Consider the following 27,000-nt stretch of genomic DNA (forward strand, 5'->3'; position numbering starts at 1 on the left):
GAAAATGTAATAATTCCCTATTAAATGTACAAGTTCACTCACCAAACATATAGACGATATCCCAGGGAACAAATTAAAGTGAAAAACAAACTGTTAGAAAGGGTCAGCTGAGCATGTCGGTGGTAGGTATTAGCCAGGTTTTGTTGAGAAGTACAACATATCAGGGGAGTAATGGGAAAGCTTGGCATGCAGCTCATGGATTTTATTGTTGACACTTTTTGTATTAATATTTAATAGCAGAATATCGTGTTTGTCTCTATCAGGGATGATTGTTGCCTGAGTATTTTTCATTAGTACGTCATTTGGTGAGGGTGAGTTGTAGGGTTTGCAGGTTGCTCCAGGATTTGGGGGTATACCCCCATTAAGAGTTAGTTGTGATGCTATGGTGACTAAAGTTTTCAAGAATCTGACTATGTGTTTATCATATTTCTGGGAGATTATAGTTGTGTTTGGCTGAGGAAGAAGGGAAAGTCATGCATGGTATAGAGTTGAGTTATTGAAGATGGAGCTACAAATGGGAATGTTTACTGGCTTGGATATTAGAGGGTAGCTACTAGAGATGGAGAGTGAAGGAGAGGTTTGTTTAGCATGAAATGGTAAGAGGTGTCATATACTGCCAATATTAAGAAAATTAGAGTGGTAGTCAGTAAGCGCAGCTGGTTCATGAACTTTATAGAGGGTTGGAAGAGTTTGGTTTTATTTGTTATTGGAGGTCTTTTAATGATAGGCATTTTAATGGAATTGGTTTAGGTAAGGGTGCGTTTAATCCAGTAGTAATTAGAGTGGGAGGGGTGTGATAAACAGAGATGCTGCCAGCCCAGCTAGCTGGAGTTTTGCAAATAATTATATGTCACTTGAAAATATTAATATGATTTATATAAAAATGTGACACTGCCAGCCCAACTAGATAGAATTTTGTAAATAATTCTATGTCATTTGTGAATAGTAATATGATTTGTATGCTTGCCTTAACTTAAAAATGTAAGAAAACTATATGTTCCATACTGAGCTTCAAGACTGTAACCACAGTGCACCCTGCTGGAAAAGAGCAGACATGTGTATAAACTATATGCCAATGCAAGTGTATGTTTCCTAGTAGAAATTGGGACATACAGAGCTAACTTGCAAAACCTCAAGAAGAAAGCTGATAACTAAAGAGTTTATGATGTGTTATAAAGTTAGTTTATCTCAGCTAAGAGACAGGATGTCTAGGCTAGGGGCTTATTTCTATTGTCTGGAAACAGAGGTAATTACAGGTTTCCAAGGTAATTGTTTTATGACTTTCAGTTTCAGACAAGTTTCTAAAAGACAATTGTCAGCTTCTGAGAGATAAGTATTTTTAACAGAGATATGCTAAAATGTAAGTTGCTGTTAGCCTGGGAAAGTTAGGCAGAGGTGACAAGAATTATGTAATCTGAGATGATTCAGCAGTAATGTGTATTATTAATTTAAGAACTATCTATGAGAGAAAGTGAGTACATTTTGTATCTTGTCTTGGATCTGAAAACATTCCACTCACCATCACTTGTCCTGCTCTGTCAGTAAGTTATTTAGGTACAGTGATTTCTCTTAAGAGATAGATAGCAGTACAGTAAGATTAGTCTAGCTGTTTTCTATATTTATGTGAGACTGTCCTACAATGTTGTTTTAAAATATTTCCTGTGATTTTGATCTCTACTGTCACTGTGTTGAGTTAAAGAGTACTGTATGCGCTTTTATTATTTATTATTAAATATATTTAAATCTATTAATGGTGACTGGTTTTATGTAGAGATATTTAAGCTCTTAGAGTATTTGCATATGTATTTGCTGATACTGCACAAGCCACTCTTAAATAGCCTTCAAGTCTTAGTCATACTTACCATTTGGGTAATAGTAACATTGCACAGTAAAATTGAACACCCTTTGGTAAGGGTCTTTATAGTAGCTGATAAGGGAGGTTGGTGGCAGGTGGTACTGCATTATAGTCTGGGCAGAAGGGAGCATAGCTAGAGAACCTGTGCCAGCCTTCCCCAGGAGTGTCTGTATGTTTTTATATAAATCAAATCTCAAAGTGTGTGCGTGTGTGTGTGTGTGTGTGTGTGTGTGTGTGTGTGTGTGTGTGTGTGTGTGTGTGTGTGTGTGTGTGTGTGTGTGTGTGTGTGTGTGTGTGTGTGTGAGCTACTTGAGCAGGGACATGAAGCACTGGTTGGACAAAGATGGTGCTGGAGGTTTTGGCCTGACCACTCGGCTGAGATCTGAACCTTATAGCTGTGCCAGTGGGGAGTCTTACTGGGGATTTGGAGAGAGAGGGAGAAACCAGACCCAGACTGACTGTGATCTCTGTGTGCTCTTTAGGGAAATTGTACTTTACTGTGTGTGTATCTATCATCCTCCCGATGTCCACATCCCTTAGTGGTGTTAGTGGGAAGGATTGAGGGTCCTTAATTACTGGGCCAGTGCACGGGCTTCACAAGGGGTTTAGAAGATTAGTTTTGAGGTGGACTACATTAGGTGGAATGTTTTGATTGGATGTTCTGCAAGAGGGCATGGCTAGAGAACTATAAGTGCAAGGAAAGTGGGGGAGTGTGGGAATGGGGGTATGGTAGGAGACCAGAGTGAGCCTGAGTGTAGCGAGGGCAAATGCAACAGGATGGACCAGCTTACAGAAAGACTTCAACAAAAAACAATGTTAGAGACAGTATGTAAATGCAAATTTCAGGGGCATTTTCTATAAAATCATTTAGGCAAAGAAAATATTGTTGGGAGATGAGAGAGTAATAAAGACTGAACAACAGCCACAGTGCAGGAGGTTAGATATAGGTTTTAACCAGACTATAGATTAGAACATAGGGGACAAAGAGGTGTGATTTCTCACAGGGTATGCTACAGCAGAAAGCTGTGGAGGAAGTTTACCGGGACAGGTAGGAAAAAGGCGGAGAAAGACCAAGGGGGGGGGGGGCTCAGTCAGGTATGTCTTGATGAATGTGCAGGTTGCCTCTAGAAACCGATCAGTTAATCCTTTAATTTAACAATTGAGCTAATTTGTTTAATTACATAAAATTTTGAAAAATAGTTGAGGCAGGACTTGTGTTGACCCTTGGAAGGTAGGTTCCACTTAGCGACCAGGTCAGGATAGAGTGAGTTGGTCATTTGATGTCTTAATTATTCAAAGTAATTAACCTACAAATAAAAAGCAGGAAGAAGGGAAAATGTAAGTTAGCATTTGGGATGCCAGGCAGGTTGAGAAAAAGCATAACACAGAGTGTCATTTAAATATAGGACAGAAAAAAGGCAGGGAAGTTGGAAGGGAGAGGAGATAAAGAAAAGATTGCTAGTGGTATGTGAGGAGTATAGGTAAAGAAAGTGGGAAGGAAATGAGAAAGAGGGGACAGGGAGTAAGAAAACAGAGGCTAGAACCAGTGAAAGACAAATAACATAATGGTGGGAGATATACAGCAGGTGTTGATAACAGTGAAATGCAAAAACAGTTCAAAACAACTGACAATACTAGTAAAACTAAAGGCTTACACATATATTATGCAGTCACTGATATAGCAGGTACCCAATTGGAAGAGATTTAATCCTTAGCCTCTCAGGTGCAAACAAGCTCTACAGTTACTCAGTTATATATTATTGGTCTCTGGGTAGTCTATCAAATTAGTGCATGTATTGACTAAGTGTGCATGCATGTAGGGATACTTATATATGAGTAGCAGTGGTCATAAACTTAACTAAGCATGTATTACAAGAGCTAAAGATATGGCATTTAGTTCAGAAGAAAGAACACTAAATTTCAGTAACTAATTACCTATCAAGCTACACAGTATGGAATAATCCAATTATTCTAAAACAATTCAGATAATTAATTACCTAGCAAGCATTATGGTATGGAAATTCTATTATTCTAAAACCACATTTGGAAGTTTGGTTGAAAACAAAAATAACCACAATGTTCTCAATGCTGGAAGGCAGGTTGGGTTGCTAGACTGAGTATTTGAAATAACCACCAAGCCTCTTCCAAGCAGCAAGACCTATAAACACCATGAGTGCTAATACAGTTCACAGGCAAGTCAATAGATAGCATTCACCTACTGATTGGTTTATGATGCACACAAAGAAACATGTCAGTGATGTAATAACAGTGATGGTTACATACAGTTACAAAACAACCAGCTAGGAAAGAATAAAAATGGATAAAGCTGTTCAACCACAAAATCCTACTTAAAAACATAATAATAATAGCAAATATTTACAATTGGTCCAGCCCAGCAGCAGTGTAAAGTTGCAGTTTACAAGGACAGGCAAAATGGTGTATCTTACTAGATATCCACAAAAACAGAAAAAAATTGGTAACTGAGCAGCACCTGCACACCACCGGGAATCCATGGGGGTGAGAAAGGAAAACACCAGTCTGGGAAAAGATGGAGCATAATGCTAGCAAGGAGTTTTATTTGCCACAAGGCATTATGGGAGTTAAAGCACAAAGGTAAAGTTCCACTGGGAGGTATAGAGGAAAAAAAGTAAATGCTATGAACACAAGCTCAGTAAAGCACAGCTTATTTAGAAAGACTTCAACACAAAATAATGTCAGAGACAGTAAGCAAATGCAAATTCCCTGGGCCTTTTCTAGAAAATTATTAAGATAAAGAAAATATTGTTGGGAGACAAGAGAGTAATAAAGACTGAACAATAGGCACAGTGCAGGAGGTTAGATTTAGGTTTAAACCAGATTAGAGATGAGAACGTATGGGACAAATAAGTGTGAGAAAAGAGTACACTACTGCAGAAAGCTGTGGAGGAAGTATACCAGGACAGGAAGCAAAAAATTGGAGGACAGACCAAAAAAGAGGGGGGGGGATCAATCAGGTATGACTTAATGAATGTGCAGGTTGCCTCTAGAAACTGATCAGTTAGTCTTTTACTTTAACAATTGGGCTAATTTGTTTACATAAATAAAATGTTGAAAAATAGTTCGGGCTGGACTTGTGTTGACCTTTGGAGGGTAGGTTCAACTTAGTATCCAGGTCAGGATAGAGTGAGTCAGTTGTTGTTTTTTTTTAAATCCTTGTGCTTTAATCTATCACGTTCAATACTATGGTTATTTTTCTTTATTATGAATCCAGTCTAAGTACTGTCTGAGCATAGATACCACCTTACAACAAATCACATTCCTAGCTTAAACCACTGTAAACTGATAACAAAAAGAAATAAAAATTGCTGGGTATGTTGACCTATCAGTAAATATAAAGACAGTCTCAACTTTCTGGAGCCAATGCTGTGGTGCTTTTGTGTACCTTCCTCTGATCTGTCTGTGGGGTTGTGTAGAATAGTGCGTGTGTGTGTGTGTGTGTGTGTGTGTGTGTGTGTGTGTGTGTGTGTGTGTGTGTGTGTGTGTGTGTGTGTGTGCGTGTGTGTGGGTGTGTTTTACCTTTAAGAAGTGTTTCAAGTTCAGCATGTGCATATAAATAGCAGGCATGTGCTAGCTTCAGTGCTATTTTGACAGTGCAGTCAGAGAGTGAGCATGCATGAGTGTAATAGCTAGTTTGTTTATAAGTTTATCTAAGTTAAGGGTATTAAGCCTCAGGACTGATGTGTTTGTACATAATAAAGCTGCATGAACAGAACCCACAAAGACTCATCTATTTTATCCTGACTGGATGAGCGGCATGGTGTCAGAACCGGGATTCCAAAAGAAGCTTCTCAGAGTTACGAGGTGCAGAGATAACAGTGAAGGTAAACTAAGAGAAATGAGCACAAAAAAGGGCCAGAAATGAACTAAAGGTAATGAAAACTTACACAAATGATTTATTTTATAAAAAAGATAAAACAGAGCATTACAAGGGCACGAGCCACATTATTAAACAGGCAAGAGGCACAAAAGGTTTATTAATTAAACAAAATGTTAAAAACGAAAGTATTTGATGAAATGATTATCAGAAAATTACATATGGGGTTTGGAATTACCCCGGAATTGCAAAACAATTAAAGAAAAACAGGCATGTTTAGAGTAAAATGAGTACACGAAAAGTATAATGGGCATGGAAAAAGATTAAATGAGCAAAATGAATATAATAAGGGCAGAAAGGGCACATTGAGCATAAATAAAGTAAGGCAACTTCATGATTTTGACAAAGTACTGTGTTTTGGCATAACTACTATTTTGCATTGTATTCGAGGCATAACTAGATTTATTCAAAGTGTCTCAAAGTGAGTAAAAGTGCTTACAGTCTGAGCTCATTATGGTGCATTTATTCCAAACAGTTTATTTGTGTGCAAAGTGCAACGATTTTATAAAATACAGTCAAAATACAGCCATTTCAAAATGTTTCTTGTGTTGGGTGTGTCTATTCTCAAAGTGCCCCCATTACAGAGTTTCTTGCATTGTAAAGAGATATTTAGCAAAGTACAGCCATTTTGGGAAAGTTTCAGTGTGCTGTGTACTGTTTATTTGCAAAGTGTAGTTATTTTGAAATGTTTCTTACTCTGAGCTTTTTCTGTCCAGTTTATTCACACAGTGCAGTTGTTTTGAAATGTTTCTTACACTGATAAGAGGTGATTTCTTACAGTACAGTGATTTACAGAGTATCACAGTGCCCAAGAGACTTATTCAGAGGCTTGTTGTGATAGTGGGCATAGTAAATACTGACATAAATTTCTGACATATGTATATGTGTGTGTGTTTGTGCATACTTGCAAAAGCCTTCACTGGTGTGTGTTAAGATGGCAGATGGATTTTGAAAACCATCACCATTGGTGTTTGATCAGAATATTGCAGAGAACTAGAGAATATTTGAGCAAAAGTATGATCTTTATATACAAGCAGTTTATTCTGACAAAGATGCATGTGCCAGGACATTCATTTTGCTAAACCTAGCTGGGTCAGAGGCCATTGAAAGGGAGCATTCGTTTGTGTATGCATCAGCAGTATATGAAGGAGAACGTGGAAACCGTCATATTGTTGTACAGATTGAATTAAGAGGAGACCCCGGGTGTTTGAAATGAAAGTTCAGGGAATGTGTAACCTTAAGACAAATATTACATTAGAGAGGCATTTGATTTGCACAAGAAATAAAAAACAGGCTTATATAACTGATATGAAAAACCAGATGAGTTGATAAAGGACAAGCTAGCATGTGGTATTAATAGTGCTGCAGTGAGAAAGATTTTACTTTGTGACTGTGATTTAATGCTGAGCAACACTATTGAGATTTGTCAAATCCATGAAGTTTACAGAAAGGCACAAGTATGCTTGCAAGTGATAAGAGCATGGTTTTAGCAGGCTCCAGAGCAAATGTAGATATAATGCAACATGTGGCTAGCAGAAGCAGGCCTAAGCACATGGCAGCTGCAACTCCTGTGGGTTTTCCTGGGAGAACCTGTAGTTTTCCAGCAAGTTCTAAGAAAAGGACATGTTCAGTGCAGTACAAGGGTGAGTCAGCAAAACCAAAATCAAGCTTTATTGTTAACTGTCACAACTGTGGTGCCAGTCATGAGTATAAAAGAGAAAAATGCTTAGCATTTGGTCAGCAATGCCACGAGTGTAAAAAATGGAACCATTTTCAAAAAGTTTGCAAATCAAATAAACCTTACACAGTTATAAACAAGGGTCACGTGAAAAAGCAAGTTGATCATATCGAGAGCTGCAATTCTACTTTCTGTGTAGATGGTGTGTTAGTAATTGGTGAAAAGGTTGATGCAGTAAATTTGTTGGCAAAGAATGAAATGTTTTGTACTGTCCAGATCAATGGTAAATCCACCAAGTTTAAAGTATACACTGGCTCAAAGTGTAATGTTATGCCAGCAGACACATTTGCTAAGGTGAGAACCATATCTCTCAACCTGGAAACATCAAAATCTGGACAAGGCCCATAAAAAATCAGTACAAATCTGTATGCTGGTTAACATAAACTTTGCATACATAATTATGCTACTCCACCCACCCAATGGAACTGTGGGATAGCAACTTTTAAATGCAAACTGAAGAACAACCAAAATATGATCATGAAACAAAATAGTAAGAAGAACAATAGCATTTTATTTATAGTAATATTTCAACTTGACCAAAACTAAAATACAATATTCTTTTAGAAAAATAACACTGGGTGTGGGTGCACTTTCCTTCAGCCTTCTTTAAATAACATAAAATATAAACCAGCAACTGTGCAAGGGATATGAGTAGGGTATGGATTGTGGATAGAATATATTGACAGAGGCATAAACAGAAATGTAAAAATGTGATTATAAATAAAAACAAGTAAGGCATCTTGAATGTATCTTGGATGTATTGTGAATATTAAAACATCACCAAACATTTACTGTCTAGTAAGAAGAGAGATACAGTAAATTGCAAACACATTTACCACCTCCTTTACAATAAATAAATAAATAAGTAAACTATTCAGACAGCAAGCAGCATCCACCATAAACAACTACCGTTTATCTTTTCAAACCCAGTTTTCCTGTTTTCAATATTTGCTTCTAGGCAGATTGATATTTGTGCTCTGCCTCTGCAGTATTATAAGATGTGAAGTTCCTGGTGAGCTAATTAAAGTGTAGGATTGTTGCATTTGCCTTGCTTTATTACTTACAAATATCAACAGAAATGTTAGAGAATAGAGATCCCATTCCCATTCCTCACCCCACCAAACCTCTGTTCCGCAAACATCGTAATAAAAAACAGCTTATGATGCCCTGTCACAGCTTGCATTTCCCTTTCAGAATATCTCTGTATAGATTGATTACTCAGGCATACAGTCATTGTGAATACACTGAAAAAGAACACAAAGAACTCTATCTCCCCTCAAAAGTACTATTTCTGCTTACTAGCCAAATGGAATCATATGGCTTTTCCCTGTAAACATATGGCTTTTCCCTGTAAACAGAAGTAATCATCATAAACTAACGTCCTCTTCAAAAGCTCCACTGCATGGCTTAATAGAAGCTTAACTGTCCTTACATACTACTATAGCATAGGAGAGGCTCCTAACTCTGACTGTATGTATGTATAAAAAAGTTGCAGTGAGGGGCAGTGTGATCTGTAAGGAAAGAGGTGCAGAAAGTGATGGTCAAGACAGTAAACAGCAGCATAATTATAGCCCCCTGGAGGCTGTGCAATGCCAGAGGACCATAACAGTCAGGGCGGCTACACCACTGACATATTGATTGTATAGCCCCTTCTATTTTCTTTCTTTCTTTTTTTTACTTTGTGACTGTTTTTGATCAGCTAAGTGGTTAGTCCTATTTTGAGCAGCAGTACATATACAATGGCAAAAGTAATCTCTGGCTCTGCATCTCAGGACAGCAGTTTTCATTGCTCCCATAAATTGGCCTACCTTTACTAGCAACTTGTACAAGTGCTAAGGATTTTTCTGCATGCTAATTATAATGCCCTGGTTCAAAAGTATTCATTTTTTTTTTGTATCAGTCTGTTGTTTTTTTTTATGTATACAGGTCTGTCACTATTTAATTATCAGTGACTTCTGTGTTCCCCAGTTGCCAACATTTTTATAGCATTAAATATTCTATCCCACCATTTAAATATTTTAGTGTAATCATTCCTCTTTTACAATTACATATCAGTACACATCAATTTTGAAATTGTACTTTTGCAATATGAGCATAATTCTTTGTAATCTTGCTCTAACTGAATGCACAGGCTTGGTTTGTATAGTATAGTGGTTTGTGATCAGTTTCGGTCTGAATAGCTCGACCATAGATATAATCATGAAACTTTGAACACGCAAACTATTGCCAAAAGTTCTTTCTCAATTTGCAATCATACAAAGTGTCCATTATTCCTTAGACCAAAATAACATATTGTGAAATTGAATTTGTATTTAATTTGTATAGACAGCCTTTGCCAACTTAAATAATTAGTGTTTTATTAAAGTTACTCTGACTTCTACTAGAACTGAGTAGGTGTTTGACCTTAAAATCCACAGGGTTTCAAATGGCAGTCAATCCCAAGCCTATGATCAAACAAGCAATAGTAAACAAAATGATCCCCTCATTGAAAAAAATGGATCTTCTATTGTAGGGAGAAGCCCCCATGCCAATCATGGAGGAAGATTTACCTCTTGTACCACCAGCCTTAATACAAAATTAAGAATGAAATTAAGAGTAATATTTTACACATCAAATGAATAAAGAAGTCAACAAAAAAGTCAGCAGACTATATCACTATAATAGTATGTTTACCTGGATGGATTAACATCCTAGATAGATGAGAATATTCTTTTAACATTAATTTACAACAAGAGACAATGCATCTATTTACACAAGGGATGGTTCATCTCCTGTCAGTGTGTTTCCATCAAGGTACATTATCTACAAGCTGTATTACACAAACTGATGAAAAAATACAGCAATCTACAGCACTTTCACATAACATATATGATGCTAAAGTGGTCTTTGCTCTGATGATTTTGGCAGAAACCGTTTCTGCTGGAGAATGTATATACAAATGGAAACATCAAAAATCAATGCCATGCATCTAATGTATAAAAACTAATACACAATATATACAGCATTTAGAGGAGTTTGAAAGTCTTTATTTAACCCCCTTCCATGTTCCTTCTGCTCACAAGTCACAACATGTTTCTAAATACTTATTGATGGCAGGCGCAAAACATTTCTCTGGCTGATTCACATAACATATCAGGCAACTACTGTTAATAAACACTTGATTTTTCTAAACACAGTACTATACCATCCCATTCCCCACCAAACCTCTGTTCCACAAACATCATAAAAAAATGGCTTATAACAAAGTTCTCGTGTCAGGCTGTTACAACTTGCAATTAATTTTGTTTGTTTCTTCTTTATTTTTATTTTACCTGCTGCTGGAGGTAGAGGAGCCAGAGAAAGTGGAAGAAATATATTTTTTCATGACTGACCACCGCACAGCTCTGGGTCAGGTCCTGGTCCAAATAAATATCCGACAAGACTACTGTCTGAGTGCTGCTAGCCTGCTAATGCTGCAGAGTGTGAACACACAGGGAAGGGTTGTGTACATTGCTTGCTGCTTGCTTCCTAATCCTCCTGGCTGCCTCTCTAACTTTTAAAACTAAATAAGATAAGCCTAAGCTGCCTCTGCCAATCTGTCTGTTTGTTATTTTAAAATAAAAAAAAGCACCGTCTTACTGGGAGTAAGGTTTGTTCATCCAGAATCGTCCCTTTCTGCTCTCTCTCTGATTTATTTTGTTTGGAAATGGATTGCAGAGGAGCTGCAGTTAGAGATGTGACACACACGTAACATCTGCAAGACTGCAAGTCATAAAAACACACAGTGACTGGTGAATCAGCCTCAGACAAATTCTGACATGTTGGCAGGCTGGTCATGAAGCTGACATAATCGAGCATGTCTCTGCACATGATGACGTCAGCAAAAAAAAAAAAAAGGACAGCAAAAATAAAAATAAAAATGCCAGGAAATTCAGGAATTAAGGAGGCCACTCAGGAACTCATGGCACCCCAGTATTTGGACCTCAAAACCGATAAATGCTGAGGAATTCAGTACAGTTAAGAGGTATACTGAAGAACCAATATTCTTACATGGAAACTCGATCAGTCCAAATCAGTCCAACCAAGGAACTTCTCAAATATACCATTTATTAGACACACAATTCACAATTGTAGACAAGTTGACCTAGGTTTCGTCTTGAACTTATACAGACTTCATCAGAACTAACACATCATACTGAAACCACTTCCCTTTGTAACACTCCCAGGTTAATTGATTAATTACACCGCCACAAAATTAAAGACACATACCCATCAGACCATACATATACCTAAAAACATATATAAGCTAAAACCATGAATAAAAACATACTATAATATTACATAAAAATAAACATATAAAAATATGTAAGATAAAATCAGTACAAAATGAATAATAAAATAATAATTTGATTTGTTAAAGAAACATGAACTGAAACTAACATCAGAAGCCAAGGAGAATTATAATCTCTTTAACAGTTACATTAGAAAATTAAGAATTGTCACCCATTGTGACAAGAAGTTCATCATATAAGCACATATCCTAGTTCCAATTTTACTGAAGCTATTTTCTCTGAGTATGCTGATGTTTTCAATGACAAGTTAGGCAAATTTCCAGTTGTGTATTTTATGAAGTTAGATCCAGAGGTCAGTCCAGTGGTCATACCAGCAAGAAAAGTTCTGAAGGTTATGCAGAATAAAGTTAAAGCTCAGCTGGATAAAATAGTGCAGTAAGGTCAATTTGTCCAGTTACTGAACCAACTGAATGGGTGTCGTCCATGGTAGCGGCCCACAAAAAAGGCTCAGATAAAATCAAAATATTATTGACCCAAGAGATTTGAAGAGAGCATTATAGAGACTGCATCATCTAATGTTTACAGTTGAGGAAGTTGCAGCCATAATACCAAATGCCACTGTTTTTTCTGTCTTGGATGCAAAAAGTTCAATTTGGCAAGTGATGCTTATCACAAATCCTCATTACTGATGACTTTCAGTACCCCATTTGGCAGATATAGATTCAGGATGCCATTTGGAATAAATTCTACAAAGTGAAGTCTTTCAGCATGCAATGAAGCAAATTTTTTCAGGTTATCCTTGTGCCTTAATAGTAGATGATTTATTGGTTGAAGGCAATGATGAAGCAAAGCATGACAGAAACCTTAAGAAAGTTCTAGACAGAGCACATGAAGTGAACTTAAAGCTCAGTCCTCTGAAGTGTAAATTCAAACTACCAGAAGTTACATGTGTAGGTCATTTATTTAGCACTGGCTTGTGACCAGACCCGTGCAAGCAAGCAGCCATTCTTGAGATGCCAGCACCAGATAATGTTCAGGCTCTAAAATGTTTCCTTGGTATGGTCAACTATTTAGGCAAGTTTATACCAGACTTCACTGAGTTGACAGCACCTTTGAGAGAGCTGATGCACAAAAATGTTATATGGTCTTGGCTGGAACAGCACCAGAAGGCATTTGAAAACCTTAAGCAGAAAATTGCCACCCCACCTACATTAAGATACTAATATGTCAATAAACCAGTAACTCTTTCCTATGATGCTTCATAATTTGGTCTTGGTGCAGTTATTGTTCAAGAAGGCATACCAGTAGCCTATGCATCTAGAACTCTTACCCGAACTGAAATGCAAATTGAGAAAGAACTTTTGGCAATAGTATTTGCATGTTAAAAGTTTCATGATTATATCTATGGTCTAGCTATTCAGACTGAAACTGATCAGAAACCTCTGTTTACTATACAAACCAAGCCTGTGCATCCAGTTAAAGCAAGATTACAAAGAATGATACTCAGACTGCAAAAGAACAATTTCAAAATTGTCTATACAAAAGGCAAATGTCTTTATTTGACTGATACCTTATACAGATCGCCCAGAAATACAATGGAACAGCTTCATGCAGAGAATTTTGACTTTGATGTCATGGATGTGCATAATCTTTCTACCATGAGACTTGAAGAGCTAAGAGATCATAAAAAGACTGATCCTGTTTTGCAAAAGCTCAACCACTACATTAATGTTGGATAGCCATCATAGTAATCTAGTGTACCACTTGAAGTGCAAACTTATTTTCCTTACAGAGATGAGATGTTGATGGAGGATGGCATTATTTTCAAAGGTCCTATAATTGTTGTTCCTGCTTCTTTACAACATGTATATATCCAGATTTTGCACTGTGGTTACCCAGCTTCTGAATCTATCAAAATAAGGGCAAGAGAACTAGCATTTCGGCCTTCTCTAGTAAAACACATTGATAAAGTACTTTCTTTTTGTTCAGTATGCAATAGTACTAAACCACATTTGCAAAAAGAACCACTTCAGCTAAATCAAGTTCTTGAACTACCTTGGTCAACAGTAGCCACTGATATATTTGAGTGGAACAATCAGACTTACTTAGTGTTGGTAGACTCTTATTTAAACTGGTTTGATATTGATTTACTACCTAATTTAATGTCCACTGCTGTTATAACCAAGTTGAAATGTCAATTCTCAGTCCATGGTAGTCCTCATAAAGTTATTTCTGACAATGGTACCCAATTTACCACTCAGTTGTTTCAGAAATTTGTAAAAGAATGAGACTTTGTACATGTTACTAGTAGTCCAGAATATCAACAGTCAAATGGAATAGCTGAACATGCAGTACAGAGTGCAAAGCAATTATTTGAGAGGTCAAAGCGTGATAATACTGATGTCTTTTTGAATTTACTCAATTTCAGAAACATACCCTGTGATGATATACTTGGCTCGCCTGCTCAGAGACTTCTATCTAGGCAAACCAGAACAACATTGCCTATTAGTTCCAGTTTGTTGAGGTCTAAAGCTAAGAACAACAGGACAATTAGAACCCAGTTATTCAGAAATCATTCTTTTCAGAAGTTCAGCTATGATAAATTGAGCAGATTTCTTCATCCATTGAAAGAAAGAGAGACAATAAGGATACCAACGGCAAAAGGTTTCGACCGGATTGGTCAAGTAACAGGTATATTTACTGAGCCGAGATCCTACTTCATAGAATCTGAGGGTGTGAGGTACAGGAGAAATCGTAGACATCTTCTTCCTGCACCAGAATCAATATTGTAGTATTTCCTGTGATACAGACTCTATATCACAGAGCAATCCAGGCAATGTTCCTTTTGCAGAAAGTGTCTTAACTTCTACTTCCATTCCTGATAATGTTCCTGATGTCCCTAAAATTGAACATTCAACAGAGACAGTCCCATTTGCTAGACCTAATTCTAATTTCTCTGTCACATGATTTGATCATATTTCCAGATCTAGTGTGAAATACATAGCAACCTGGACATAATTGTCTATATGTATTTAGTTCTGTATAAATGCATGACAAAGAATTGTTTGTATTAATTGCATGTCAATTAATGTCATCAATATTGCATGACTTATTTCTCAGAGGGAGGATGTAGAACAGAATGTGTGCATGTGTGTGTGTGTGTGTGTGTGTGTGTGTGTGTGTGTGTGTGTGTGTGTGTGTGTGTCTGTGTGTGTGTGCGCGTTGCACCTTTAAGAAGCATTTCAAGGTCGGCACATGCATACAAATAGCAAGGACGTGCCATTTTGAGAGTGCAGCCAGAGAGTGAGCATGTATGAGTGTAATAGCTAGTTTGTTTATAAGTTCATCTAAGTTAAAGTTATTAAGGCTTAGTTCTGATGTGCTTGTACATAATAAAGCTGCATGAACAGATCCCACAAAGGCTCGTCTTATTTTATCCTGACTAGACAAGTGACAGGTTGTGTGCGTGTGTGTTCATGTGCTGATGCCTATAGCTGATAGTTCCAGCATTGGATGTGGTAATCTAAAACGGGTTAGATAATGCTAAAGATCCATGGTTGATTTATTGCCTTGTGGGTCACATGTTGCTCCTTGGTAGCTATTTAGCCAAATGAGATACCCCTGTTTAGGCTGTTGGGGTTATAGCTTTACTCTTCTTTTCTTTCTGCTTTCTTTTTTTTTTTTCAGAAAAAAACAAATCCATTTTACTGAGAAATATGAATGTGTACATATAATATATATAAGAAACCACCTCTGTGGTCTCTCCAGCTGCTGGAGATGTCTAGCCAGGTACATTCCAATTGGTGCATTGTACTCAATAATGGGTCTGATGAGGGAAGAGTAGAGGGGCACCATTACATCCTTAGATCTTGATGCAAACCCTTTTGTGATCAGATCGGTCACACAGAAGCATTTTCTAACCACTTTGTCAACATGGTTATCAAAGGAAAGCTGACTATCTACTTGGGTCCCTAGATCCCTTATTTCTTCTTCAGATTTCAGGGGATTACCTCCTATGCTGTAGTTTGCGAGTACTCTGTTTTTTCCAAAGGGGATTACTATGCATTTTTTTGCATTTAGCTTGAGACCATGGCTTTGACACCATGCATCAGTCTCATTTAGGCCCTTCTGGAGGATCTCCATGTCGGCTGGAGACTCTATTATAGCACCCAGTTTGCAGTCGTCCGCAAACTTAGTCAGCCACAGCCCTTCTGTGCTTGCCTGTACTTCTGAGAAGTATATGCCAAACAGGAGGGGCCCCAGGACAGAGCCCTGAGGCACACCACTCGTTACTGGTCTGGATTTGGACATAGATCCCGCTACTCTTACTTTATGGGATCTGTCTGAGAGCCAGTTTGTGATCCATCTTGTGACATAAGGGTTTATGCTCAGGCTGGTGAGCTTATCAATAATACCTGAATGGGGAATGGTGTCAAATGCTTTCGCAAAGTCAAGGTAAGCCGTGTGTACCTCCTTTCCCTTATCTATACCCTGTAACTCCACTGAAAAACGCTAATTGCATCCAACACAAGAAACTGCCACAGTGTGTAAAAACAGCAAGAAGGTTTAATCCACGATAAAATATTCAAAAACAAGTAGTGATGTACACTGATGTTAAGTGCTTTCACTCATCACAATATGAGCTTCATCAGAACAATTTAGCTACAGATGCCTTCAGTTTAAATAACAGATCTGGCGCCAAAACTTCTTAGTGTTTTTTAAAGCAACATATTTTCATGTCAAGCTCATCCAAATATATATATGTATATCTACTACTCTTAATACATATGACTAAAACTAAACTACAATAAAAACATATTACATATAAAAAATTATATTTTTGTATATACTTTGCATATGACAACAATATAAATGTAAATTTATTAACAACAAAATCAAGTACGTCTATCTAACAGAGGTTTAATTAATATACTTTCATTTAATCCAGGAAATGTGGTGGCATCTGTGTACAACTGCCACCACAGTTCTCTGCAAGCTAATACATTCTTAACATCACATCCTCTAGGGTCAGAAATTACACTTTCTAAAATACCAAAGGTAAATTTATGCTCTATACCACATTTCTCTATGTGCCTGTATAATGCATTCTTATTGTCTTTTGACTTTATACTATATAAATGGGCATATATTCTTTTAAAAAAAAAACGCTCCGTTTTGCCTATATAGTATGCATAACATTCTGTGCACTTAGCCAGGTATATCACAAATTTAGTAGAACAATTCCCTTTCACAAACCATATCCTAGTGCAGTTGATGTTATTTAATATCAACCCTTCACTTTCATTAATGGCAAAACACTGATTACAGTCTCCACATCTAGTTGTGTTTGCCTTTGTTTTCTGTACCCTTGTGTCGTGTAGCCCCCTCTAAAAATCCTTTAATTTTCCTTCCCATTTTGTACTCAAAAGTGGGAATTGTATCTACAACATCCTTAATTTCCTGATCTGCCATTATTACTTTCCATGCACTGGATATAATTGTTTTGATGTGTTCTGTGTACTGAATTGTTCTGTGTACTAAATTGTTCTGATGAAGCTCATATTGTGATGAGTGAAAGCGATTAACATCAGTGTACATCACTACTTGTTTTTGAATATTTTATCGTGGATTAAACCTTCTTGCTGTTTTTACACGCTGTGGCAGTTTCTTGTGTTGGATGCAATTAGCGTTTTTCAGTGGAGTTACAGTTTATCTTGTGGACTAAACACTTATTGTTTTGTGGTTTCTCTTATCTATACCCTAAGTAACTGTCTCAAAGAAATCCACCAGGTTCAGGAGGCATGATCTGCCCTTGACGAAGCCGAACTGTGTGGGGTCCAGCGATTGGAGGTTCCCAATCTCACCATTTATGAGTTCCATAATGACTCGCTCCATAGCCTTACAGATCAGACTGGTCAGGCTTATTGGTCGCTAGTTCCCAGGGTCAGTTGTGGCCCCACCCTTGTGTAGCGGGACCACCGTTGCCGTGCGCCATTCTATGGGCACATATCCTGTGGAGAGGCTGAGACTGAACAAGGTATTAAGATGCGGGGTTAATTCCTTTTGGAGCTCGCGTATGACACAGCCTGGGACACCATCTGGTCCCATGGAGGCAGTGTTTTTAGCTTTAGATAGAGCCCTGTTAACCAATGTATCAGTAATAACTGGACTTACACAATCCCCTGGAATGGTAATAGGCCCTGTAGGTGGTGGTGGTGGTGGGGGGGTTTGCACTGAACCTGTCAGCCAAGATGTTGACAATGTCAGAAGTGTCAGTGTATTTTGTTCCATTTTGTACTAGCTCAGAACAGACTTGAGCATTGCCATTTAGGTTTTTGACGTAACCATAGAAGGACTTATGGTTATCCTTGGCAACTTTCTTTTCAAAATTAGCATTAGTTGATTTGATGAGGGCCCTCAATTTCTTACTAATGCTGATCAGGGATGATTTTTCCACTTGAGATTTGGCCTTTTTTTGTATAAGTCTCCTCCTTTTATTGTAAAGTTTGCTTATGGCCGGGGTCCACCAGACTGGTTTCTTCTTGCTTGAGGAAGGAGTCTTGGTTTTATTTGGGATAGCATGGTCCATGCAATCCTGAAGATGCATATAGAGTGCCTTGGTGTAGGATTCTGCATCCTGGATATCATTATCCTTCTGCAAGGGAATAGTGAAGCTTTCCACTTCGGATGCAAGTAGTTTGAAGTTTGCTTTGGAAAGGTTTTTGACTATGATTTCTTTGACTGAGGGAGGTGGAGGGGTGAGGATGTCCAGGGTTATCAGTTTGTGGTCGGATCTGACCAAGGAGGGGGTGATAATGGGTGTGGTACAATGGGTGCCCATATTTGTGATGATTAAATCTAATATGTTGTCCCCTCTAGTGGGGGAACATACTAGTTGTTCAAGGGCATTTGAATTTATAAATTCTATGAATCGCTGAGCATAGGAGTTGGAACATTGGTAGTTTGCCCAGTCTATACCAGGGTAGTTGAAATCACTCAAGATTATGGTGTTGGGTTGGACCTTTATATTTTCCAATGTCTCAAGGAATGCAGAGTGAGCATCTTGGGACATTGTGGGCGATCTATGACTGGCTACGACTTGAAATGTGGTTTTGCCTGCTGATAGCTGTGCATGGATGATCTCTGGGGCATCATGCTGCGCTACTAACCTGGAGATATGGGTATCCTTGATGAATATGGATACGCCTATATATAGTTTCCTTGGTCTGTGATATGGCCAGTCATATGAAAGGCATCACAACAGTGGTTTTCCATGCTTTAAGGATATACCCTTTGGCTAAGTTGAGGTTAAACATATTCAAGACTAGTTTCAACAGAGCATGTTTTGTACTGTTTGTTTGCTACCCAGGTAAATTATCTGGGCCCATGAATTAATGTGCACAGTTAGGACCTGTTCCTTTGAGATTTGAGATCTTAGGAGGTGTAAAAGATGCATATATTTGCAGAGTTTCTATAATTGTCTCCCGGATCAAAGTTAGGACTACATTTATATGCTAGTATGTTAACTTTGTCTTTTGGGCAACAGTGGATGGTGGCCTTTTGGATTAGTTTAGTACACAATGGGTGACAATTCTTAATTTTCTAATGTAACTGTTAAAGAGATTATAATTCTCCTTGGCTTCTGATGTTAGTTTCAGTTCATGTTTTGCTTTGATATTCCTGATGACAGCTTTTATTTCCTTGCTAAGCTTTTTAACTCATTCTTGATATATAGAGATACAGATTAATTAATAGGCTTCAGAAGTTTTCTTTTTACTCTTCTTTCAGAGCATTTAGCATTTTAGAAATATTTTTCTTTAGACATGGAGGTTATTGTAAGAATGCACGTGTTATTGGTCAGCTTACTATGAAGGGAATGGCATCTAGGTCCAGAGATACGATCATTCCCCTAATTTTGGCACTTATTAGGCCAATCATTGTGTATAACCCCCCCCCCCCCTTTGTAATGTGCCTGTCTAAGCACTTAACACAATGTAAATTACCTCAATGCTTCCTCATCAAGAAACTCAAGGGTTTAAATGACAAAAAGTACATCTATGGTGCCAAAGCTTTGTCCCTCTGCTTGTTATCAGTCAGGCTACTAAGGGGCAATCGCTGCCTCATGTACAGAGTCTCAGCAGACCCTTTCCTTTAGAATTACTGCACATTTGTAAATCAAATGGTGACATAAATACTTCTTCAAGAAAGCTTAATCTCTTATGCAACATAAATAGAACATGTTGAAGGGATAGATATGTATCACAAAGAATGTTACTTCTTGGAACAGTCTTCATCTCCACATAAAACAAACTACTTCTCTTACTGTATTCAGAGATAATCTGGATAAATGAATGGGAAAATACAAATTCATCCCTGGCTTGGCACCCTTGCCTCCTAAGAATAGAGCTAGAATGTAAATATTCTGCCCAGTTCTGGGTTATTTGTACTTACAATGCAAGGGCTAAAACCTTCATGGGAATGCAGGTTTAGGCTGCTAATGATCCTCATGGATCAATAGCCTAGTAATTATCTATGCACCTACAGACCTATAACGAGTGAGAACATAAAGGCCTAGAACAGAAGCACAAGGACACCAGATCAGCTTACCGCAGCATAATCAGTGTTGAAGTTTGTGGCACTTATGAAGTTTCTGCTATCAATGAAGTTAGTGAACCATGTACACACCTCATCAGAAAATCTGAAAGTTGTGAGTTTGCTGGTAAGAACATCATGATCTACATATTCAAAGGCTTTTTTCAGATCAACAAATATGGCACCAATTAGTTTTCCATTCTCAATATATGAGTAACTGTAGCTGGTGAGAGAGAAGATGGCAGTAGTGGTGCTATGTCTGGGTTTGAGGCTAAGCTGTCTACCTCAGAAAATGTTGTACCTAGCTAGGTATTTTAATGTTTGATTACAAATAAGAGTTTCTAGCAGTTTTTTTGACTGGGCCTATATTTGTCATGAGCTGGTGGTCCCTAGAATTCTCTTTAAATTTGATGTCTGGGTATGCATTTTATTAACAACTTAAAGTCAAAACTGTTCATCGTGTATGATTTACTTTTTCTTCCAAAAGTTTTGTTATTAATTTATCTTTAAATGAAAAAAAATATATCAGCAATATCAGAACATTCCCCAAGTCAGAATGACATTGAACACTATCTTGGATAACATACATAATGTCAAACAACAGCTCCCACCCCTATGTTCCAAGAACTGTTACAGTACTGTATAGCAGAGGAGATGTTTATTTACTTTATAACACTGTATTCAAAGTGTAACACTTTAAGCTAATTAAAAATACTGTATTAGCTGTTTGAAAAAAATGGAGAAATATTCCCATAGGCAATGGTTCTAATTAATAGATTCATAGATTGTTACTAGGCTAACCGGGGGGGGGGGGTACTTCTAAGCCTAGCCAAGTTTTCTCAAAAGAATAATGATGTCCTGTATCCAAATATGACATTGAGGGCCAGGAACATATAAGCTACCTCTCTCCATAAGGGACATGCATGCCATGCCCAGCGTAAATATCCTAGTCTCCATACACTGGTCTAGTGTATGCTTAAACTGGGTAATAGATGAACTCAGCTTCACATGGGAGGAGGCAGTCTCTGGGACACATATCTGTCTATCCAGCATGCTCAGTTTAAGTCACAGACAAAATTTAGGTCCATAGACATTGTATTTTTGGTACTCTTTGACTTACGAATAGGGTTTGCAGATGCCTTGTAAGTCATGCATAAATAACCCCTCAGCAATCTATAGGAGACTGAGTAGAGGGAAAGAGCTTTAAGATACTCTGCATATTGCAGGTTTGTTACACCTTGTATTTTTTTGTAAGGAACCTCTGAGATTGATCTAGTTCCTGCATATGCCCGGTCAGGTACATAACAAAGACAGCATTGTTCTCTATGATTCGTCTGATAAGAGTAGAGTAGAGTGGGATAATGACCACTTTGGACCTAGATGCCATGTCCTTACTTACAAGTTGTACAACAAAAAAGGATCTCCTCCCTGGTGTGGCCACATGGTGGTCAAAGGCAAGGCCAATGTCCATGTGCATACCCAGATCCTTGATGCCTGGGTTGACTTTTAAGGGCATATTATCAATTTAGCAACTGAAGTTGCAGAAATGTTGGACATCAAAAACATTTCAGACTTGTTAAGCATACTGTTTTGATGAACTTGTTTTACAAAGTTTTTAGTTCTTCTGGAAGGTCCTCAAAGTATAGATCTCTATTGTAAATATTATTTTCATAGCTGCAAGAAAGGTTTAGAATGATCTAGAAGCCTTATCACAGAATGTTTCTGTGTAATGCTAATCCATCCATATTCACAGACCCCTCTGCTGCTGCTGAAGTTTTCCCATTTTAGTGACCAGACCATGGGCAGTGGTCTCACAGGTTGAGCTGCATGCTATTGTGGAAGTCCATGGTAGTGGCTAATGTTATTTAGCCATATGCTGTTCCCAGAAATATCCATAACTCCTGATTTTCTCAGCTGAACAATTCAAAGAATCACTGGGCCTAATACAATTTACTCTAGGAAAAAAAAATGAACAGTATAAAAAAGTGATAGTCATCCAGTGACTTCTGTGGGGAGTACTTGAGGTGCAGGTAAGTTCAGTGAAGATGTGATCATGTGCGTGTGTGTGTGTGTGTGTGTGTGTGTGTGTGTGTGTGTGTGTGTGTGTGTGTGTGTGTGTGTGTGTGTGTGTGTGTGTGTGTGTGTGTGTGTGTGTGTGTGTGTGTGTGTGTGTGTGTGCGCACGCGCACGCATTTGTATTTATCTGCCTAGGTGGCCACATTAGAGAAGTTAGGTAGGGAATGTTTGTATTAGTGCGTTGTATTTGAACGTGCATGTGATTACATAGTTGAGTGTTTGTGTGTGTGATAGAGTGTGGCAGGCTTATTTCTGTTCATGCAGATGTGTGTGTGTGTGTGTGTGTGTGTGTGTGTGTGTGTGTGTGTGTGTGTGTGCGTGCGTGTGTGTGTGTGTGTGTGTGTGTGCGTGTGTGTGTGTGTGTGTGTGTGTGTGTGTGTGTGTGTGTGTGTGTGTGTGTGTGTGTGTGTGTGTGCGCGCACATGTGTATGTGTGGATGTGTGTGCATGCCTTGTGTGTGGATGTGCACGTAGGGGAATGCCTTTGCTAATGCAATGCAAGAAATGCTAGACACATTTCTAGCTCTGTCAATTTGGATAGCACAGTGTCCATTCAGAGACCTTTTAAAAATTATGTCTTTCGCATTGCAGTTTTCTCAGAATTGTAATCTCTCTCCTTCACACTAATTGACTAACCCATGTTGGACAACTCATACCAGAAGAGATAACTTCTGTAAATCCTGGGGTTACTATATTGCAGAGAGGGATATTGTTTCCATGGATGGCATAACTATCAAAGTAAGGAATAGATGTCTTAACACCAAATACTTCTCAACAAAGACAAAAGGATGTTTGAGAGACAGCTGTCTTTACTCCAGGGCTAATGGTGATTCTTAAGAATTTGTCTTTTTGTTAAAAAGCAACACATCTGAGTAGATCGATTCTGACATGAACTGAAGTTTGCTTTAGGCATAAACTATCTGGAATTGTTATAGTTGGTATTGGTTGAATACATTCTCAAAATGAAAAAGTTTCAGGTTGCTTTCTTCAGAAGTATCCACTACCACAGATGCATTCTGCTTCTCTCTTTTATTTTGTTAACAGAGTTCTCTTCATTTTTTTATTTTAAATTCTTACAAATCCCCTACAGATTCTCTACTTCTTTTATGTTAAGAATTCTTTGCTCCTGATTCTGAACAAAATCACACTTCTCATGTATGCTTGCATATGTTTTTATTTGATTGGAGCTGTGTCCCTAAATTGTAGTTAATGTATGCCTACTTGCACTGATAATGAATAATGTCACTCACTTGATGCCTTCTGTTGAAACAGAAATAGCTAGTTCAGGGAATTAAAAAAAGGGCTTCTGAGCTTTGTATCCTATAATAGATGAAGTCTGCCATTTCCCAGATTTGTTTGGGATACCATACTGAATAACTATTTGTAAATGAAAACATTCTTTTTCATAAATTCTTTACAAGACAGAAGCAGGATGTGCTACTATTTAGGCTACCTAGAACAGCATCTTCGGCTTACATTGATTTCTTACCATGCTGGAAGGAGCCTGAATTGGTATCGTGCAATCAGGGTATATATGAACTGAAGTAAATTTAATTTATCCACCCTCATTAGAAAACCTAAGAAAAGACTCGACAGATGTATTATATTGTATCTAGAAAGGAATGCTTGTTGAGTATTTGTATCCTAATCTCTTGAGATGACAAATGATTCTACACATGTAGACATTATGCTTAACATGAAAATTCTTTAAGCCACAATGCCTAGACTAATCACATTGTATTCCCCCCTAGTGGCAACATATCTGTATCACTCTATATTGAAATCACCCAGTGGATATTTTTGCATACTCCGGTCAACCTAAGGTCCAGGATTCAGAGAGGTGCACTTTCACCTCTCTGCAAAGTTTGACAGCTAAACAATACTACACTCCAGCACAAGACAATGCTATCTATCCAAAACAAGACATGCGGCACTTATGTGCAGCTAGTTGTACGTCATAGTACTTAAATGTGCAATGCCACAACTATGCAGCCAGACACAGCCTTGCAGAGACACTATGGCACTGGACAAAGCCATGCAGAGAAAGTAGACACAGCTGTGCTGTGTAAGGTGTATACAGGAGTACAATTGGTTTTGGGGGTAGTATAATGGATAAGGTATTTACCTCACAGACACTTGGTATAGGGTTTGATTCTCATCTTTGCAAGGAAATTGACTATGCTTAAAATGGCCAGCAAGGGCAGATAGCCTAGCAATTCACTATGGATAGGATCCCCATCTAGTGAAGCAGAGTTCATTCCTGACCCTATTCAAAAGAAACATTTATTGTTGTATGGGAAAGTGAAAATATACCCCCCGCTCTGGCCCCATGTCTCTGGTGTATTTAGGTCAGCAGTAAGTAAATTAATCCCCATCTAACACACCACCACTTTCTCATAATTCTTAGCTACCTCTTTATTAACATACCCACCATATAGGCATCCAAGTAAGTCTGGGACAAAACTGGGTTGGGTTGCATGGCTTGACTTATAAAAACCTTTGTGGTTGTTAGACTGGTACGAACTTATGAACCTGTTTATAGACCAATCAGATGCTTCATTGTACAATCTTACAAAAACACATGATATGAACTCATAAAATATTGTTTGTATTAACTAGACTGCATATGTTCCATGTCCTTGGAAGCATGGTGCAAAACACCACAGGAAGCTATTGCAGCCATATGACATTTGAACTGCACCATTATGTTATTCATATATGCAATCACCAGCAAAATGCATAAAGAGAAATAAAGAGAAGTAGTAAAAGGGGCACAGCAAGCTGGTGGAAACATAAACGGGCAACATAAAAGAGTGTTCAGGACTGGGAAGGAATCAACATTTTGTGAGGATATGCCCAATTTGTTTCATGTATTAAGGGAAGGGGAAGAGTAGTGAAAGGGAAAAGGTAGGAAAATAAGTTATAACAGTGAGCAGGGCAGAAATATACACATTGAAGACTGCAGATAGACAGGGGAGGAAGTATGCATACTAGGAAAGGGAAGACATGAGGTGGATGAAGACAAACAAAGGGTAGACAATTGGCGAGGGAGAAGGTTGGATAACATGCAGTGATTGGGGCACACACCACTGCTTGTTCCCTACCTTATGTCCCATATGCAGACTACTATTTAACATATTAAAACATAGGAACATTACGGGGATTCATCACCATTTGATGGATCAGCATAGCTGGTGATACTGTCCACAATCTCGCATGATATCTTGCTGTTATAGGATGGCAGGGCAAGTGAATCAGCAATCTACGCAGATCTTATATTTACTCACTACTCTCTCCACTGCAGTCTTCACTAATAGTTCCAGCTGCAATTAGAGAAGGTTAGGCAATGGACGTAGATTACATGCCTTTTATGAGCAAAACCCCAGCCTTCAGTGAGGCAGTCACAAGCACATTGGCCCCATACATTGAAGGTGTCTGTTATGTAAATCTGTCATTCAGATCAGCAGTTAGGAGACATAACACAAAGTTTACCATAAGTGAATCTACCCTGACATTGGACTGAATATATTTAAAATACATGTCAACACTTCTGAGAGGAACGAACCATGGTTGCCCTAGAGTAAGTAACTAGGATTACTGTAATGCTCTGCTGAAAGAGAAGGGCACAACAGATATATGTGACAACTGTAATGTAAGATGGCAGAACAACAGATACATGAGACTTTACCATACATAAGTCCTCTTACAGCTTGCTAGGAAGCAGACAAGTGTGTGTTCTCGGTACTCATCCATTAAAATACTTAAACAGAATATGGTAGATTTACACATGGGGACATATTAGGCAGCATGCAGGCGCCATGTTATAGTGTCCCATAAGCCATTCTCTGACAGTGCTGTAGAGACACTCACCCCAAATGTTGTAGCTATATTACATTCAGTGTTACCACTTCTACCTCCATTCCTTCCCCCGATGTGGGATATCCACACAGAAGAATATGTATGTTTCCTAAGCTAAACTTCCAAACAATTTCCAGAAGTAACAACAGTCCCAAACATAAAACAAGAAGAAAAATACAATCCTACCCACTTACTATACAATTAAGAGTTTTCTTCTTAACCTCTGCTTCCCATTCTCAGAGATCTCCAGAGCTATGACACCACAGGCCATCATATTTATACCTGCACTGCTCTCACAACTTGTAGATGGCCATGAATGAGGCCAACTTCTCAGCCAGGTTATAACAGGTATCAATGAAGGCAGCATCATAGACTCCTAAAGGACACTTCCTTAAATGTCTGTGAAGTTGACAGAGTAGAGTACTGCTCTCCTTCATGCACCATGCATGCGCTCTTCAGCAGGTACTTGCAGAAACCGCCATTCTTAATGAATCTCCTCAGAAAATGGTGTCACTTTCACAAAAACAAAGTGATAGTTTGAAAATCATACTTACAAAGTGCTTCCTGACTTGCAAGTAGCAGAACATGCACCTGCAGAGCAGTACACTGCGTGTACCCAACAGGTCACCTTCATGAGCTCATGGGCATGAGCTACCAAAGTTAAGCATAGACAGCATGCTGTTCTTTAAGCTACAGGT

The sequence above is a fragment of the Protopterus annectens genome, chromosome 1.part2 (genome assembly GCF_019279795.1).
Source record: "Protopterus annectens isolate FY-2018-M chromosome 1.part2, PAN1.0, whole genome shotgun sequence".
NCBI classification, from domain to species: domain Eukaryota; kingdom Metazoa; phylum Chordata; order Ceratodontiformes; family Protopteridae; genus Protopterus; species Protopterus annectens.